Raw genomic sequence first — 19,077 nt, 5'->3', positions numbered from 1 at the left:
TGGAATGCACTAGCACTGACACAGTGATCTGATACATAAAACCAAACATTTCTGTGTGTCGGAAACTCTTGGCATGTTCCTACTCTTACCTGCATTTGTATCCATGGGAAAGATTTTTTTTTTTTTTTGTTAACACACTTTGGGAAATACTCACCCTCTGTCCCCTTCTGAAGGTCACCCCAGAACGTTTGACTACAAGATAATGAAAAATCAGTGTTTCAATAGGAATGTGTTTCCAAAATCTGGAGATGCTAATTAAGTACACAAAATTCTGCATCAGAGACTAGACCGTGGCCAGTGCAAGGATGTTTGGAAAATGTTTTCAGAGCTATCACTAAGGCCTATGCTTCTCTTGTGGGCGTCGCCTAGTATTATTCAAATACCGAATTTCAGCGGAGCATTATCTGGGCTTTTCCCTTTGTTCATAAGCTATCTCTAAAAATAAGTTGGCCTTTCAGGACAAAAACATAATAAAGGTCCTGTATCCTTGCACATAGTCCATTTATGTAACAAGACCCTCTCTCCAATCTCACTTCCTCCTTCCAACTGTCCTGGCCCAGGCTCATGGCCCTGTGATAGGCTTGTCTCCTTTATTTCTTACCTTTGTACCACCTACCTTAATCATTCGTTCTGGTCAGCCTCAGAAATTCCTAGGAACAGGGTCTCTAGTCTCTTTACCACAGCATCAAAATTCCCATCAAGTTAAAGATATCACCTTGACTTCAGCTGTGTTTCAACTCCAGACCCATGAAAGTGGGCCGCCCCTACCTAGCACTGGCTCATGAAACCAGAGAGGATGACAAGATGGCTGACACCAGGAAGTGATACAAAACCCAGCTACTACCCCCTCTTCCCACAACCGCAACTTCCTTAGTCACCATGATTAATAATTTTACCCACATGCCCCCATGGTCGTCATCTGGGCATTCTAGTCAATTCTCACAGCCAGACTGACAGCCTTCCCTCATGATGACAGCTATTCCAAAGTAGGTATGTGTATTATACATTTTTATGTTTGCTACATTTACTGCTTGTTAACATATGTATAAGTATGCATAGTTACTTTACACATTTACAAAATTTACACGAACAGCCCCTTATTTTACAGTACTCTGATTTGTATTTTGTTTTAATTGTTGAATAGCAAAGACTTCCCTTGTTGCCTCCTGATATGCGGCCTGACCTAAATAAACCAGGTCCACGTCAGAAGGACAGCCCTGTTTCCTCTGGGCCCTTACCTTGCTGCCTCAGAACACATTCTTCATCAGAAGCCTCACTGTCCTCCACCGGGAGTATCGTGTAAAACATGCGTTGACACATGAAAGCTGGATGGGGGCTCCGAGACCTGGATAACAAACAAAAGCTTTCTCCTGAAAGTGAAGGGCTTGAGGGAGGATCACCCACCACAGAGCCATCGCGATTGATGCCGATGGGTCGGCGAAGATCAGGACAAGGCGCTGTGAGCTCTCCATTGCCGGTGCCAGCTCAGCTCTGACACAAAGGTGCAAAATTCACCCAGGTTGGTGTCCACACATAAGAGAGCTGGAAGCAGATAGAGCTACCTAAGCCAGAGCCAGCCTAGTAGCCCATCATGTTTACCGCTGCTCCAGCTCCCCTTACCACCACCCCATTACAAAGGCTGCAGCGCCTATGGTAACTACTTTTCATGTTCCTGTACTGGCTTTTCTCCCAGTTCCCCATCACTTCCCTCTTTTCCCTGGTGAAGTGATTGGAAATGTCCTTCAAAACTTCTTTGCCATGGAGAACATAATAGATCTCATCAGTAATTGAGTGATGTGAGTGAGAACCTGGAGAGGGCCTTCTCTTCCTCCTCAGTGCAAGGGGCAAGCTGAAGCCACTGGTGGTCTCTGCTCAGTGAAGAGGAAGCTCTCTGTCCCTGCCTCTACTTGTGTCCAGGTTGCCTCGGGACCCCAGACCTGCTCCAGTTTCACTGACATTGTTGTGCAAGGCTGGGTCCTATCGTCCCCATGAGTATTCCGTCCCATGCCCAGAGAGGTCCAGCCCATTATAGGGGTGTGGGCATAGCGTTGGGGCAGCTCTTTCAGCAGCGCTGTCCCTCCGAGTAATCTTCCTGGTTTCTAAGAGAGGGAACTCTGCGCCCTCTCTTAGGTTTGCACTGCAGTGTTCTGCGACCCCAAATCTCTGCTACCCCCCCGCCCACACCATGCATCTGAACATGCTCAGAGAGGACCAGTGCTGCTGCCAGGTGTTGGTGCAACTCACGTTGGCCCTGTCACGTGGAACACTGTTCACACCCTCACCTAGTGCAATACAAACAAGGGCAGAGGCTCCACCTGGCATGTCTGGTGCCGTCTGATTACTGGTGCTTCCCTGTGGCCAGCCCTGTCCCTCTTGGTAGAGTCCCTGGTCCCTGAGACTACCCTGGGACTTCTCCCCAGTGACCTCACAGCAACATAGGAGGCCCGGTCCTCCTTTCACCAGGTTCGCACTGCATAAGCACATGGTGGGCCAAGCTAGAGGCCCGGTGACATCGGAGTTCTGGGGCAGCTCTGCACCCGTGCTGGCCCCAAGCTCTTCAGGGACGCTACCACTCACTGTCGGCTTCTGCACCCGTTCTCGCTGATTCTTCCTCAGTGCGCTACTGTGGCACTATATCAGTGTTCCTGTTCCCCAAGCCTCGAGGACGAGAAGCCTCAGGAAGGAGAAATGGTGCAGAGTGCTGAGCACCTTCCGCCCCTTTTCGCAGACCATCCAGAGAGGGAAGACGTGGGATGGATGCGGCATAAGGCGGGGGGCAACACTGAGCACCCCACCGTGGTGTGCAGCGTTCCCGCCCTGACCCCATCGAGGTCGCCTCAGCAGAAGCTTGTTCTCTAGAACAGAGGCTCCCCCGACCTTTCGGAGGGTCTGCGATGGCGATAGAAAACGCACCTTTACCAGCGAAGGGGTTCTGGATTTCAACCGGGGTCCTGAAGTAAAACACGTGAGAGGCTGAAGCAGGCTCTAGGAGTCAGAAATCTCTTAGAGCCCAGGACTTGGGGTCCTTCAGGACAAGAGCTGGGGCCATTCAGTCTGAGCGCATGTGCGGTACTTATGGGGACAGGCTTCGCGACCTCTGAGGCTGAGTGGATTTGGTGTCTGTCAGTATGGGCTTTTGGTCCACTGACATTGCGTACCCCAGAACACAGGCATTCAGGGTGTCTGAGTAAGGGGAGATTAGGTCTTTCTGCGGGATCAGTGGGTGGGGTGGCCCGGGATGAGGAGATTGGGGTTTTCCAAATGTTTGGGGGTGTAAGCTCTTGGGGGATCCAGTGTTTTTCAGGGCGAGGATGTTTGGTGTCCTCCATGTAAGCGGACAGGTGGGGACCTCGAGGCTCAGGATGAGGTTACCTAGGCTCGCTTAGTCTGGGCTTTGAAGGTCGAGGCCTAAGGGTTTCACACAGCAAAGTACCCCATTTACCCGTCTGTCCCATGGAGCTCCTGCTGCGCAGCCACTCTTGGAGTAGGGTCCCCTCACCACAGCTGGTCTCCCTGTCCTCCGAAGGCGTGATGTCACAGAGGGCGAGGTTCCTGGAGGTCAGGCCGCGTGGTCGCAAGCCACCAATCAGCGCTCTGATCAGGGTCCCTGCCCACCAGTGGGTGGTAAGAAGAAGCTGAGAGGGCGGGGCAGGGAGTGGAACCTGTCTGTGAGATCTGTGCTGGGACTGGTTGGAGGAAGACGCGTCCCACCCCGCCAGGATTGGCTGTTCTGCGCCTGGCGCGTGCCTTTCACTCAGCCTCAGCCAGAAGCAGCGCGGCATGGAGGTTTGCGCGGCATGGAGGTTTCCACGGCTTGTTTTCCAGAGGCTGATGAGGGAGGGACCCGCCGTGCAGCAGCACGGAGCCCCGAGCCTGGGCAGGTCTTTAGGGTGGACGTGGCCCTCCTGCCGCCTGACAAGTGTCTTTGTTCCACCAGACTGTGGCTGGGATCTCCAACTTTCCTCTAGGCCCTGGTGCCCTTCCTTGTCAAGCCCGCTATCCGCAAGAGATGCATAAAAGTGAGGATGCACTCAATACTGCATTGCTTTCCGGGAAAACTGATGAGTCACGAAATTCTGCCATACACTTCATAGACACGAAATAACTTCCACAGTGTTTAAAGATTCAAACACAAGAAGTGGAGCAACAAGTGACCTAGGAAAACCAGGGGGAGAAGCACCGATGTCAGTAATGGGTATGTGAAAGTAACGCAGGTCTAAAAAGGATTCAAGACAAGATACAACTAAATGGAACACGCACGCGCGTGCGCGCACGCGCGCGCGCACACACACACACACACACACACACACACACACACACACAAACTCTGCGAAATCCTACAAGTATTTTACAGAAAAATGGAGCATCTAATCTACGGACATGTGTCCACAGACCAGAGCCACTATAGCTGCTGCTGGCTTTCATGGAATAAAATGGGGAGAGGATTCCTGGACCTTGCCTCTTTTGGACCACAGAAATATAACTTCATGTCCATGGATTGGAAACAAGCCAACTAATGGAAATTATTAATTATGTAATGGAAGTCATATCTGGTTTGACTTTTTCTTTAATTCCTTGGGGGTCAGAGCTCCGTGCAGTTTGATTTTCTGGCATCTGGTTGTTTACGGATTTTACATTGGTTGTTTTCCTCCTTTTGCTTGTGCAAGGAAGCACAGGCTTTCTACGTACACCTCCGTCTTGGCTGGAACCTGTCACTATTTCTTAAACCAAGTATTCTATCCCTTGATCTCTTTCTTCCCCTTTCAGTACCTCTGACATGAGAATATTGTTACATTTCATCTTGCCCCATCGATTCCTTAAAGTACCCTCCTGCTTTTTAACTATTATATCTTTTGCTGCTCTGATGAGGTTACTCTTTTCCTACCTTGTTTCCTACTTTGCTGATTTGATCCTCTGCTTTATCCAGCCTACTCATTGATTATTCCTTTGGTGTATTCTTTATTTTAGATACGTTATTCTTTATTCATGCCTTGTTCTTTTTCATGGTTTATATGTGTCTTTTCATCCTGTTGAGCATCCTTGTTTCCATTACTTTGAATTTACCAGTATGTTATTTTGCTGGTTTTCTGGACATTCCTTCTGTTCTTTCATTTAGGAAAATAGTTCTTTCTCTATTTCTGTCTGTCTGTTTGTGTTTGTTTCTACGTATTAAAGACCCGCTATGACTTCCAGACCTGGTTGGGTGTCCTTCTGTAGCAGATTCCCTTTGGGTTTCAGTGGTGCAGTCTCCTTTTCACCTGAGTTGCGTGCTCTAGGAATGACCGTTGTATACTTAAGTGAGCCCTCCTGTTGTGGTTTTTGTTGATTGCTGTTGTCCCATTTGCTGTCTCACTTAACACTCAGGGTGGTTGGTTTTAGGTGGAGGGAGAATCATTGATGTGGGAGAGAATCACTGATCAGTTGCCACCCCTCTGTGCCCCGACTGGTAATGGCACCTGCAAGTATTTTACGTGTGTGCCCTGGGTGGGAATTGAAACAGCCGTCTTCTAGTATGGGGTATGATGTTCCAACCCATTGAGCTCCCACTTGATTTATTTTTAATTTTCAGTGATATTGTTTACCTCTGGATGTTGTACTTGGTAGTTTTCAAACAGCCAGTATCTTCTCGATCATGGAATGTAGCTTTACCTTTGTTCATATTTCAGCAACATTCTTGAAATTTCTTGTAACTTATTATACACAATTAGTTCTTATTTTACCTCTGTGAATCCCAGCATCTGAAGTTCTTTTTGTGCAGGTTCTCACTTGGGCGTCTTTTTATAAATGAGCATATATGTATGCATATGTATTTATTTATACAGACACATATGTACATTTATAAATATGCATGCATATTGCCCTGGCTTATGTGGTTCAATGGATTGAGCACAGGCCTGGGAGCCAGAGGGTCACTGGTTCGATTCCCAGTCAGGGCACGTGTCCCAGTTGTAGGCCAGGTCCTCCGTAGGGGGCGCGTGAGAGGCAACCACACATTGACGTATCTCTCCCTTTCTTTCTCCGCCCCTTCCCATCTCTCTAAAACTAACTAAGTAAAATCTTTAAAAAATAAATAAATATGTATGCATATTTATTAATGTACAAATACATTTATGTATGTTTAACACATAAGTAAATCCACATGTAAAGTTAATAAATATAGTTTCTACATGTGAATAATTTTTGTCGTATATACACTTTATACTCAAAATATAGTTCATGTGTCGTGTGTGTGTGTGTGTGTGTGTGTGTGTACCATGTTTCTTGGAATGATAATCTGTCAAAATTATTTTGCAGCTGACATGTTAGAAGTGTTCTTCCAGACAGCACTGGTTTTGGAAAAACCCTGAATGACTACCATCCAGGACTACTTTAAACTCCATTCTGGTCTTAATCATTTGTCAGATAATTATTTTGTATGCCCTCAGTGAAAGCACAGCTCTTGGTTCTGGTTCTCCGAGGACACACTTTGACCACCTACACAGCAAAAAGTTCAAGGTAGCAATGTTTCTGACTGCTCCCTGAGAAGATGCAGACCTATTTGTCTCTCTCCCACCATTTCTCTAGACATGCCATCTGTTGGGGTCTCAATGGTAGGTGGAAGCTCTTTCCTAAGAAAACTCTATGTGTGCCATGCTTACCTCCTGTTGCCAAATGGCTGAGCACTGGTCACCTGCATTGGGCAAATGCCATCAAAGCGAAAGTAAACTTCCGAGCCCTGATTTTCAACCCTCGTTGAGTTTCTGGCCCCTGAGGAAATCTTCATTTTTGCCTTTGTATGATGTCACTAGAAGATTATTTAAATGCTTTGTCCAGCATCCTAAATTGTTTTAGTGGAAGGTTCAGCAAAAGTGTCTGACCAGACAGCCAGTAACAAAAGCCTGCATAGGTGGTTCTGATGTGTTCACGTTATTATTGCCCACTCTGTCTGAAAGGGTCTGTGAAGTTAATCATTTAGTATGGGTGAAAGAAAATTACATCTGCAGAATCCAAGGCTTTCTAACCCAATTAATTTCAGAAGGTGTTCACCAAAGATATTCCAGTTCCCAGGACTAGGGGACAATTTAGGATTATAAGACACCACTGCAGTCACAACATGGGTGAAAAATAGCCAACAAAGCCAGCAAACACAGGTTCTGCTCAGAATGGCCGCCAGTGCTATGCTGAGTTTTTTTTTTTTTCTTTCTAGGTATTTAACCCACTCAAGTGCCATATGAGTTAGATAGAATTATTATTAGTACCATGACGGAGGTGAGAGAAACCAAGATGTAGAAGATTAAGTTACTTGCTGAGAGTGATATAGCTAGTAAGTTACATCATACTCAGAATATCTGGCTACATTAGTTTTAAAAAATCATATGGAAAACTAGAAAATAGTATATCTTGTGAGATTACAAGAGGAATAAGAGTAGGAGGAAGTCCTGAGGTAATGGCATCTGGAAGAGTCAGTCCACATTCAGAAATTGGACATCTGTGGGATGCCTGGCCATCATGCTAGCACACACACAGGTGACTTTGCATCTTCAGGACACTCATACGTCTTCTCTGACACACTCATTGCTGTAATTGCTCTGTAAGGGCAGGGACTCTGTGTAATTTTCCCTGACATCATGCAAGGCACAATCAGCCCAAGAAAACATCCATTACCACCCACTAAACCTTCAAGAAACTCGAAGAATGAAGCTCACCTTTGCACAGGAGTGGTTTCTCCTTTCCAAGTAGCAAACTAAAGGGCCAGCATATGGGCCACGAAGTCCTCACAGCAGCCACCAGAGGATGGGGAAGGTGAGCAATGACTAACTCAGGTATCTGTGTTAGCCAGCACCATCATCATCCAATCCTGCTGACCGCACTTTGCCACAAGCCCAGACCTCACTCTGTTGATTATCCCCATGACCCAGCAAGCTCCCAATATCCCGCAGAGACAGTAACTGGTCAAAACCTGCTCATTTCTGTGTCATATGTCCGCTGAGTTCTGGGAGAGCACAAGGCAAACATTTCTTACCTCATGCAAGTGCAACATTTTGCAAAAGTTACTTGCTACAGAAAGACCCGGAAGCATATCGTGGAACCCAGAGGAGACCCTGCCCAAAGGGAAATATAACTGAAATCGAAGTGTGCAGAGAGCCACAGCCCATGTTGCTATGCTCAGGATTTGTAACCAAGGATTACAAGGTGAATCCTCACTGAATGCAAGGATCCCAGTGACAGTGTGGTTTGGTCACCATGCCTAGCCAGTGCCATGGAAGACACACTGTGAAGCCCTCATGACAGGAGAGAATCGGGCCCTTGGCTCGGCAGCATGGAGTTCCCAATCTGAGAAAACAGACAGAGAAAAGTGATTTCCAAGTCACAGAGCCCTGCCAATGGTACATTAATTTTGCTGGGGTAAACGGCTTGTTTAACACCATTGAAAGTAGGAAAAATCCTTCTGGCATGGGGTCCAGGCAATGGGTAAAGAGGACAAATATCAGCATTTAGTGCTGGGGTCTCAGGGAAGTGAAGTGAACATCCTGACAGGGATGGGGCCTCAGCAGGGCTGGTGGGAGTGCCATCACCATCCTCTTGGAGCCTCACAGGCAAGATCAGTGTTCATGAGAGTGATCTCTGTGGAAGGGCTCACCTTGTTGTCCTCATGAGCCTGTAGTGCCTCCTACCCACAGGGAGGGTATGACTACTTACATAACATTACCCTTGCCCCACAAACCCTAGATAAAGACCTATGACCACACCTTGCCATACCACCGAGGACACTCCACAAGTCACTGCACAAGGCTCATGGTCCCACCCAGGCCTTCCAGGCCTTACATCCTGCTCGTGACAACCACAAGAAAGGAGCTCATTTGCACAAACATCTTTTGAGTACTCTGCAGAAGAGAGACCCATGAGTTGTCAAAGTGAGGAGAATGGGCAGTAAGGAGAGGGGCACTTCCAGGTGTACTGGTGGGAAGAGAAGGCACACAGATAGGTAGGACAGCAGTGCCCTGGAGCCACTGGGTTCATAAACCCCCTGGCAGTTCTTATATCTGTATTTTACCTTGTGAGAAATGCAGGTGTGCCATAGAGCCTGGTCAGCCCTGCAAAATATCACACATCCAACTCCTTCTCAGTTGCTCACTGAATGTAGCACAGCTGGTTCTTCCAGACCCAAGCTCTTAGAGCTATACAGGGGAATCTTGGGGAAGAGAAGCTTGAGGTTAGCCCACAGCCCATTAATCCTCTGGCTGATACCATGTTTGGTCCTTAGGAAGAGCCCTTGCCTTCACTCCCTGAAATTTACTGCATCACAGTAATTGAAAGGAAATATGAGGGGTCACAAACTGTGACTCTCAAGGACAATATCTGACCATAGTATCCAGAAAACCACTATAATGGGGAGAGCGTTTCTCTGGGTATTCATCCTGTGTGTGTGTGTGTGTCTCTGTGTGTGTGTGTGTGTGGTTTTAAAAAATTTTTATTGTTATTCAATTACAGTTGTCTGCATCTTCTCCCCATCCCTCCACCCCACCCCAGCTGAACCCACCTCCCTCCCCCACCTCCACCCTCACCCTTGACTTTGTCCATGTGTCCTTTATAGTAGTTCCTGTGATCCCCTCTCCTCACTGTCCCCTCCCCACTCCCCCCTGACCATTGTTAGATTGTTCTTAACTTCAATGTCTCTGGTTATATTTTGTTTGCCTTTTTCTTCTCTTCATTATGTTCCAGTTAAAGGTGAGGTCACATGGTATGTGCCCCTCACCGTCTGGCTTATTTCACTTAGCATAATGCTCTCCAGTTCCATCCATGCTGTTGCAAAGGGTATAAGCTCCTTCTTTCTCTCTGCTTCATAGAATTCCATTGTGTAAATATACCATAGTTTTTGGATCCTCTCATTTGTTGATGGGCACTTAGGTTGCTTCCAGTACTTGGCTACTGTGAACTGTGCTGCTATGAACATTGGGGAACATAAAATGGAGCAAAAACAGCCTCTTCAAAAAATGATGTTGGGAGACCTGGTCAGCTACGTGCAAAAGGATGAAACTCGATCACCAACTTACGCCATACACAAAAATAAATTCAAGATGGATAAAAGACTTAAATATAAGTCGTGACACCATAAAAGCCCTAGAGGAAAACATGGGCAGGAAAATCTCAGACATTCCACGCAGCAACATCCTCACAGACGCGTCCCCTAAAGCAAGGGACATAAAGGAAAGAATAAGCAAATGGGACCTCCTCAAAATAAAAAGCTTGCGCATGGCTCAAGAAAACAGCATTAAAATACAAAGAGAACCAACAGTATGGGCAAACATATTTGCCAGTGCTACCTCAGACAAGGGCCTGATCTCCAAAATATATAAAGAACTCACACGACTGCACTCCAGGAAGACAAACAACCCAATTAAAAAGTGGGTATTCCTCCTTAATTTCTCAAAGGCACTCTCAAGACCTACTTGGTTCTTCTGATTGTGGAATGAGAAAATTTGAGCAGATAACTTTGGAAAGACCTCTCACAGTGAGAAACAGTGGGCATAGGGGAATGGGCTGTTTCAGAAAATTCTTCATAGGAAAAAGTCAGCAAGCTACATCAGGTACGGTGACATGCAAGTCTGCTTGGAGGAAGAGAAATAGTCCTGGTGACCAGAGACATTCCTTGCACTATGTCTAAGGCCACACCCACCACGATGCAGGTGAGTCATATTCAGGATTACTGTCTGCCCTGGCACTGACACCACCTCCCACATTGCTGAGGGCTGTCCACAGGCAATCTCCCAAAACATGTCTAGGAACCTGTGAGGGCAATGGACTGCATACTACCAGCATCGTTACTCTGCACACCAAACCTGCCCCCATTTTCTGGCATCAAATTGAGGGTGGTTATGGTAACTAACCAAGGGATGGGGGAGAACTCGTGCTTTTGCCTGCACAATCACAGTATCCCTTGCCATCTCCTCCAGTGATTGACTTAGAGCTTATTCGTGGCACAAGCCCAGCAAATCAAAATCCTCCCTGGCACTTTCCTGGTATTATCCTGGGTAAGGCAGTTTTACCCTCTGGGATGCTCAGCTAGGACCCCCTGACTATGACACTGAGCTGCAGCTGCCTGTAGGCATCCTGCAGGGCTGTGTCAGAGAGTCCAAGAAGCCCAGGGAAAGGAGGAGGGTGGGGCTGACAGTCAGTCTAACAGCTGAGTTGATCATGAAACCCAGTGTGCCTCAAGGTCTTTGTTTCACAAGACATTCCGTCTTCAGCTTGTACAAGTTGGGTTACAAGCCAGAGATGGGGCTAATGGTCTGTGCTATTGCTGGATCCACTTTTCTCAGGTGAGCCTGCAAAAGTAGTCCAAAGCTACATTGTAAGGAACTTAGTGGAGTTGTAGGATTCTCCTGCTTGGCAATTGCTCGTGATCAAATCTAGGTTCCAGATCCCTGTCTTCAGGACACAGCAGTCAGCAGTGACAGCCATTTCCCATTCAACCTGAGGCAAAGTAGGTACAATATAGTTTCAAGTGGCTGAAAAAGAACGGCACAACCCAGATAGAACCCATTTATGTGGAGTTAGAATAGAAGCAAATAGATATCACCATCAATTTTCAGGGGCTCATCTACTACAGGAGAGAAAGAGCAGGCTCCACTGCACGTGACCGGAGAAAGGATAGACAAGGCATGTGTCCAGAATGGATATCGCATCAGGGTGGAAGTCCAGAACCACTTCCCTGAGATGGGGACGCTTGCTGTTGCCCCCACAGCCCCACCCAACTACACCTGCTGCCTCTGCTCTAGAGGCTGTGCTTTCCCTGAGGTGGGGCTTTGGTGGGAGGGTAGTGATGGGAACAGTGAGCCCTCCCACAGGCTGTCCTCTTGCTCTGTGGACTAAGCCCCATCTATGTTCTTGTCCCTCTGTGTCCACACATCTTCCCTTTCTAGATGTCCTGCTAAAGGGGGACAAAGGCAATCAGTTCTCTCAATGCGTTCTCCTTCCACAGTTGACTCAACCTCAATGTCAGGAGACCACGGAAGCTGACCTCGTGCCACAATAGTGCCCTGAGGGAGAAGCGGGGGCAACGGCCCCAAAGCCAAAGGTGAGTTGTGACATCTGGGAAATGCTTGGAGACAGCACTGGCGGCAGAGCTGCCTCAGAGCTCTCCTGTAGCCTAGACCCTGGGTGGGCCCACCTTGGGTATGTGCAGGCACAACCTGGTACAATGAGGACCCAGCATCAAAGGGATGCGTGAGGGCATTAGTGCAAAGGCCCGTGGTGTTCTCAGGGACAGGGACTCTACTGAGAGGAATGGGGCTGGTGACAGCTGGCCCAGAACTCCACAGTCACCCAGACTGCCCTATGGCACTGCTGCCCATGTTAGTATGCAGTGGGTGGGCAGGGAGAACAAGATAGAGGCATACAGAGCCATATGGGAGCAGTCGGGAGAAGGCCCCAAGTACCCTCATGGACCAGGGAGTCTATGAGGAAGGACAGGGGTGGTGGCAGAGCTACCTGAGATCTCTGCAGGACCCAGCCTGCTGGATAGCTTCTCTGTCCTGTTTGGAGTGCACTGGGTGTGAGGGGGAAAAGAATTCTCCATGGCAGGGCATTCTGAGGGGAAACAGGAGAGTTCCCAGAGTGCCCTCAGGTAAAAAAGGACAGTACCCAAAGGGACAGGACTGGTAAGAGTGCTAGCTGCTTCAGAAATGTGCCAACAACTGGCAGCTGTGGTATCTCTCTCTGACCTCATGCAGAATGCATGGGCTTGGCCATGGGTGCCAAGAAGTATAACAGGACAGGGCAGGGCTAGACACATATCAAGCCAGCTGGGAGAAGGCACAGGGTGATCTCAAGGAGAAGGGATAGTGCTGCTATGGAGACCGAGCTGCTGATGGAGCTGCCCCACGTTTCACTGATGGGTGTCCCGTGGATTGGCCCACTATGTGCATGTGCAGCATGCACTGGGTGTGGAAGAAAACAGCATGTAGGGTCACAGAACACGGTGTTTCAATCCTGAGGGTAGGCCCAGAGTGCTCTGAGAGACTGAGGGCATTACCTGGAGGGACAGAGCTGGTGACAGAGCTTCCTTAAAGCTACACAAACTCCAATCTCAGCATGGGGCAGAATGCTCAAGGGAATGACAGGAACCACCCTTACATAACAATGTCAGGGAAATGGGAACACTTTCAGTGTATGGGGGAACCACGACACCACTGGAGAGGCAGAGAGCTTTGTCTCGGTGGAGCAGAGACCACCAGAGGCCCCAGTCTGCCCCTTGAACTGAGGAGGAAGGGAAGTTCCTCTCCAGGTTCTCACTTGCATTGCTGAGTTACAAACAAAACCTTGGACGTTCTCCAAGCTAAAGATGCTTTCAAGGTCATTTCCATCTATTGCACCATTGGAATGTGGACAGCGATGGGAGAGTGGGAGAAAAGCTGCTATGAGAGCATGAAAAGGAATTACTTTGGGCTCTATAGCCTTCATAATGTGAGGTACTGGAGCAGAGAAGCCTGGTAAATAAGACCTGCTACTAGGCTTATCTATCTATCTATCTATCTATGCATCTGTCTGTCTATCTATCTGTCTGTCTGTCTGTCTATCTGTCCGTCTATCTATCTATCTATCTATCTATCTATCTATCTATCTATCTATCTATCTATCTATCTATCTATCCATCCATCCATCCATCCATCCATTGACAGTTCTCTTCTGTGTTGACACCAGTGTGAGGGAATTTTGCTCCTCTGTGTCAGAGCAGGGCTAGTGCTGACAAGGCAGTGCTCACTGTGATGATGGAGACTTCCCTGACCCATTAAAGTGAGTCACAGTGGATTTGTGGTGAGGTAACCTCCCTCAGCTCCTTCACCTTCAGGAAAAAGCTCTTGTTTTGTCTCCGTGCCTCAGAGCCCCTCCACCAGCTTTTGGGTGTCAATGCAGGCCTACCACGAAGCCCGTGGTGGAGGACAGTGAGGCTCCTAGTAAAGAATGGAGCCTGAGGCAGCAAGGTGACGGTCCAGGGGAGTCAGCACTGACCTCCTGATACAGACCTGGTTTAGGTCAGGCTGCATGTCAGGAGTAGACAAGGGAAGTATTTGCTGTTCAGCAACCATGCAAAACACAAGCGGTGTAATGTGATGTAAGTGGCTATTCATATCAACTTTTTGAATGTATAAAATAATTGTGCATATCTATACATCCATACATAAGCAGTAAATGAATACAATTTAAAAATGAATGATAAAAGCAGTTTGGAATAGCTGTCACCACGAGAAGAAGAGGTAGGTCTGTTGATTGAGCAGTGCTGTAACACCTGGCTGCCCAATGTGAGCAAGAAGACATGTGGGAAAAAATCACGGTGATTGAGGGAGTGGAGGCTGTGGGCCGGGGCAGGGAGCAGTTGATCATTGAATCAGTTCCTGGTTTCAAACATGTCATCATGCTCTCTAGGTTTCCTAACATGTAGTAAGCAGTGTTGGTCTGTTTTCATGGGCCTGCAGTTAAAACACAGCTGAAGTCAAGGTGTTATATTCCAATTCACGGAAACTCTGTTAGCCTGGTCAACAGACATGAAAATTCGTTTCTAGGAATCTCTGATGCTGCCCATAATCTAACGATTATGCAAGGGGGTGCAAAGATAAAAAAACAAAACAAACAAACCCAAAGGAGACAAAGTGAACAAGGGGCTGTTGGCCTGAACGAGGACATTTGGAAGGTAAAGAGAGAAAGGAGAAAGGGTCTGGGTAAATTCATGGAGTATGTGCAAGGATACATGACATTTATTCTACGTTTGTCCTCAAAGACAAATTTACTTTTGTAGGAAGTGTATGAATATAGCAGAAGTCAGAGATGATGCTTTGTCCAACTTAAGCATGTGAATAATAATACCAGGTGGTTCCCCCAGGAGAGGCACAGGCCTTAGTGATAGCTCAGAACACATTTTCCATTCATCCTTGGGCTGCCCTTGGGCTACTCTCTGATTTAAAATTGCCTACACCTAATGAGCGTCTCCAGATTTTGCAGAAACATACCTATCAAAACACTTCATTACCTTGTCGTCAAACATTCTGGGGTGGCATTAAGGGTGCAGATGGTGAGTATTTCCCCAAGTCAGTTGACAGGAAAACCTTCCTCATAGACACAAATGCAGGTAACAGGAGGAAAACGCAGAGAGTTTCAGAGATATAGAAATGGTTCCTTACCCGTTTGAGGTCACTGTATCATAGTAGTGTAATGTACTACTTAGCCCTTCTGAAGTACTTAGAAAGATGTTAAGACTCTCATAGTTTTATAAAGCTTACCTGGTCTTGTCTATATACCACTATATCATTCATCTGATGGATGATTTCGTGCACAGTTCTGCCACGTTGATTTGACAGAAGAACTATGACCCTCGGAGTGAGGGCAGCTTACTGATTGTAGAGTGAATGATCCCTGATGAAGGAGGATATAGGCTACCCAGTATCAGAGCATATCACTCAAATAAAGCATCTCCAATCCCTGTGGATCTTCAGGTTTGATGATCAAAAAACATAAGTTATGCTTGGCCTAAGGGCTTCTTATAGGTTACACACTATTCAACAGTATGGTCCTGGACTGACTTCAAATGGCCATCCATGTAGGAAGAAGTAACAGCCTTTTCTCTGAGTGTCAATTAGGTCGCCCTCATCATGTTTGGACTTGTTTCTTCAGCCTGCCCGCCCTCGGCGTTGTAAACCCTTTGAGAGGCCGGTCTATACCTGATTTTTCTCCGAAGACTCAGAGAGCCTGTTGAGAATTTGAAGAATGAGTGATTTCACTATTACAATGTAAACTAGATGGGGTCATTTATCGTGGGGTGTTAAAAGTGAGGGCAGATGATGGGTAAATTGATAGCATGACTGTAATCTCACATTCAGATTGTGTTCCTTTGCAAAACGCATTTGTGAACACCCACAGATGTCATGGTCACTGGAACATTAAGAATAAGCATGTTATAGCTCATGGAACTGAAGAGCAATTGCCGATACTACAACTGTACTCAAACAGAATTGATGGGATCCAACAAATTCAAATACAATATTCTTTGCAATATATGACAACATGCAAATTCCATGTCCCTTTCTTTTTTTGTCTAGATACATTTAAGCCACCTCTGTCTTTATTTCTTGTCCCATATCCATCACACTCACTGTTATAGAGAAATTTGAAACAATGAAGCCTGAAGGGATTGGTTTGAGTGGTGAATTCAGTATCCATATATACCCGCACATCTCCCTGTAATATTCATATTCCTCAGGTGTTTCTGAGAATTGTTGAAGTAGTAATTAAAGCCATGCATCTTAAAATATACAGTAAGAGCTAACAGTTAAATAAGGGCATGTGACCTTTTGCTATGTGACTCTTACTTTCAAGGCAATGCCCAGGCCACCTTAGTTAACACATCTAGGGTGAAGGAATTGCCGGGAACAGCAGAGCTGTACACCAAAAAAAAAAAAAAGAAAAAAAGAAAAAAGGCTCAGAAGGTGCCCAGATAACAGTGTCCCCTCCTGGAGAAGCAAGTACCCCTTGCCTCTAGACAAGAATTGGGTAAGAACAAATAATTTGGACCCTGTAGTTCCATCAAGTCCTCTAGAATGGCTGATCAGTATGGCATAGGTGTGTGGAGTGCACTTCAGATAGATCACGGACTATGCTCAGTGAAATGGAGGCTGAAGTTTGCACTGGGCCTTATAAATTCTCTGAGCCCCTAAATTCAAATGCGAACAGTGAGGATAAGAATATACAGTTAACATATGGTGCAAAAGCATGAAATTAAATATAAAACAATTGGCACATGTCGTTGTCCAATAAAATTGCCTGTGACGATAACACCCATACTATCTTGGTGTTGTATGCGCAGGCATGTGCTTATGCCTAAACTACAGAATGTGCCCTCAAGGAGTATTTTGTGAATGAGCAGGCGTTGGAAAGCTAAAACAGATAATGGGGAGATCCACATATTAAAATGGAACGAGCCATCTGTAGCTAGTGTGGAGTCTTTGGCTCTCTGGACCAATACTTAAGATAGCACATTACCAGAAAATGTAGAAGGACAGAGGAAAATTTGATGGGAGGACTTTGTGTGTTCCCAGACAAGAGAATCTAGCACTCCAGACCGCACCAATCTTGCTCTTCTCCAACTTAGAACTGAGGAGAAAGGAGGTCACTGTAAATGTGTAGCCATGAGAAGGAAAGGGGCATGTGTATCAGGAGGTCAGCCAGGTCCAGAATTTTGAATACCTCTGTGAGTGACCCTTGCAAAGTGGCATGGTATGTCTTGATACAGTAATTCTGTGTAGGCATTAGGTGCCTAAATCACTCCCTCCCTGCCTATGATATATGTCCCAGAATCCTGGATGAAGGCTCAGTGACACGAATGCCTGACCTCTCTCTGAAGCTCATCACATGCAGGAAGATGCCCTACAGCTGTCCTAATCCCTGCTCCTCTCACATCCAGATTGTGAGAAGTATCAGGACTTGTGCATTGACAACAGTCCTGTGAATGTGCCCTTACATTTATTAAAGACAGTGCTGTGGACATGGGGCATCCCAACCGTGCAGCTCTAAGCCTGCCCCCTGGGTTGAGGATCAGACCATCGAGCGTCCCTGGGGCTGGGCTTGGAGTGTGGAAGGAGGCATAGGATCTGCTGGTGGGTCTCTGCTTGGCCAGATCACACAAGAGGAAGAGGCCCCCCAAGGGTAATGAGAAGTGTTTTCCTCTTACCCTGTTCTCTGGTTTCCCACAACCCTTCTGCAGATTGGAGGGACCTCACCTCCCACATGCTAGACATAGATTGCCACAATATGGTTAGCACTGTGTACTAAGTGGATTTTGCATGAACATGGGGCTTACACAGGAGTGTAAGGTTCAGAGGGTAAGTGGGGCCAAAGATGTGCAGACACAAAGGAGTGGCTCTTCCCTTTGGGGCTCCTGCTTTCTTTGGACTGCCAGATTTTGGTGTGTAGATGACGAGCAAAGAAAATATCATGTGGTCACCATGATAGTGGCAGTACAATCCTCAGGAGGGCTGAATGAGCTTTGATTTCACGAGGTAAATAGTTTTTCTTACTACTGCCTCCACAACAAAGAATTATAATAGAAAGACCTTTGACAGCTTTGCTGCAATACAGACCACCAAATGGAGAAACTGCTATGAGTGTGTTGATTAAAGGACAAAACCTCTTCCAACTGGATGAGGTAAGGTCTTTATGTTCCTTACCTCAGAGACCATCATCCGCCACAGTCCCATGTGTCTTTCCCTGTCATCATACCCCCTCAGTGGCTGCCCTCAATCACCTGCTCCATTTGGTTCTCTGCACAATGCTTTTTTCCTATCAAGAGACCTGTGAAGAACTGGAGATAAAAAGACAGCGTTGGCTCTCAAAACACAAACCTCCATGCTAGGCAAAATTTTGGCTCTAGAAACCCGGGTGAACCCTAGATTCACCAGGGTGATGGAATTACACTTTAATGGACCTAATGAACATTAATGAAGCACTGACTCTATTTGAGCTTATGTAAATGGGTTCATTGCTTGAGCAGATTACACGACCCATATCCTTATGGAGGACATGCACGTGATTGTATACGTGTCATATTATGTATTGATTAGTACTTTGGAGAAAACAAATCCAGAACAAGCGCCTAAAGATCCATGTGAGGGGAGGGTGCGGTGTGACAGTTGGTCAGGAAAGGGCACTCTCAGGAGTTCACATTTACTATCATACCTGTGAATGGACAAAGGATCATGGCAGAGTGACCAGCTAGCACCAGAAAGGAAACACGTCATGGGGATCAAGCTGGCTGAGGCCACTCAGGTCTCAGTCTTGGTATAGAGAGTAAGAATGGAGGTAGGATAGATGCCATGAGGATGGAAACGCAGTGCCTATGATATATCCTGAGACACTAGGGACTTTTCTGGGAGAAATGAGACATTTGTGCATTCTTCAACCACAGAGTGTTGCTTCTGTGCTTTACGATTCTGTGGTGCAAATTTTTGGAAAATAAATATCAGTGGGGAATCTCCTCAGAGATTACTTCATATCCAAGGCATAGAGAATGGCAGTTTGGTTGGAGATGTATGGCAGTCAGCTGTGCAA

The sequence above is a fragment of the Desmodus rotundus genome, chromosome Y (assembly GCF_022682495.2).
Source record: "Desmodus rotundus isolate HL8 chromosome Y, HLdesRot8A.1, whole genome shotgun sequence".
Lineage (NCBI taxonomy): Eukaryota > Metazoa > Chordata > Mammalia > Chiroptera > Phyllostomidae > Desmodus > Desmodus rotundus.
The sequence above is the reverse complement of the archived record's forward strand: the minus strand, read 5'-3'. Positions refer to the sequence as shown.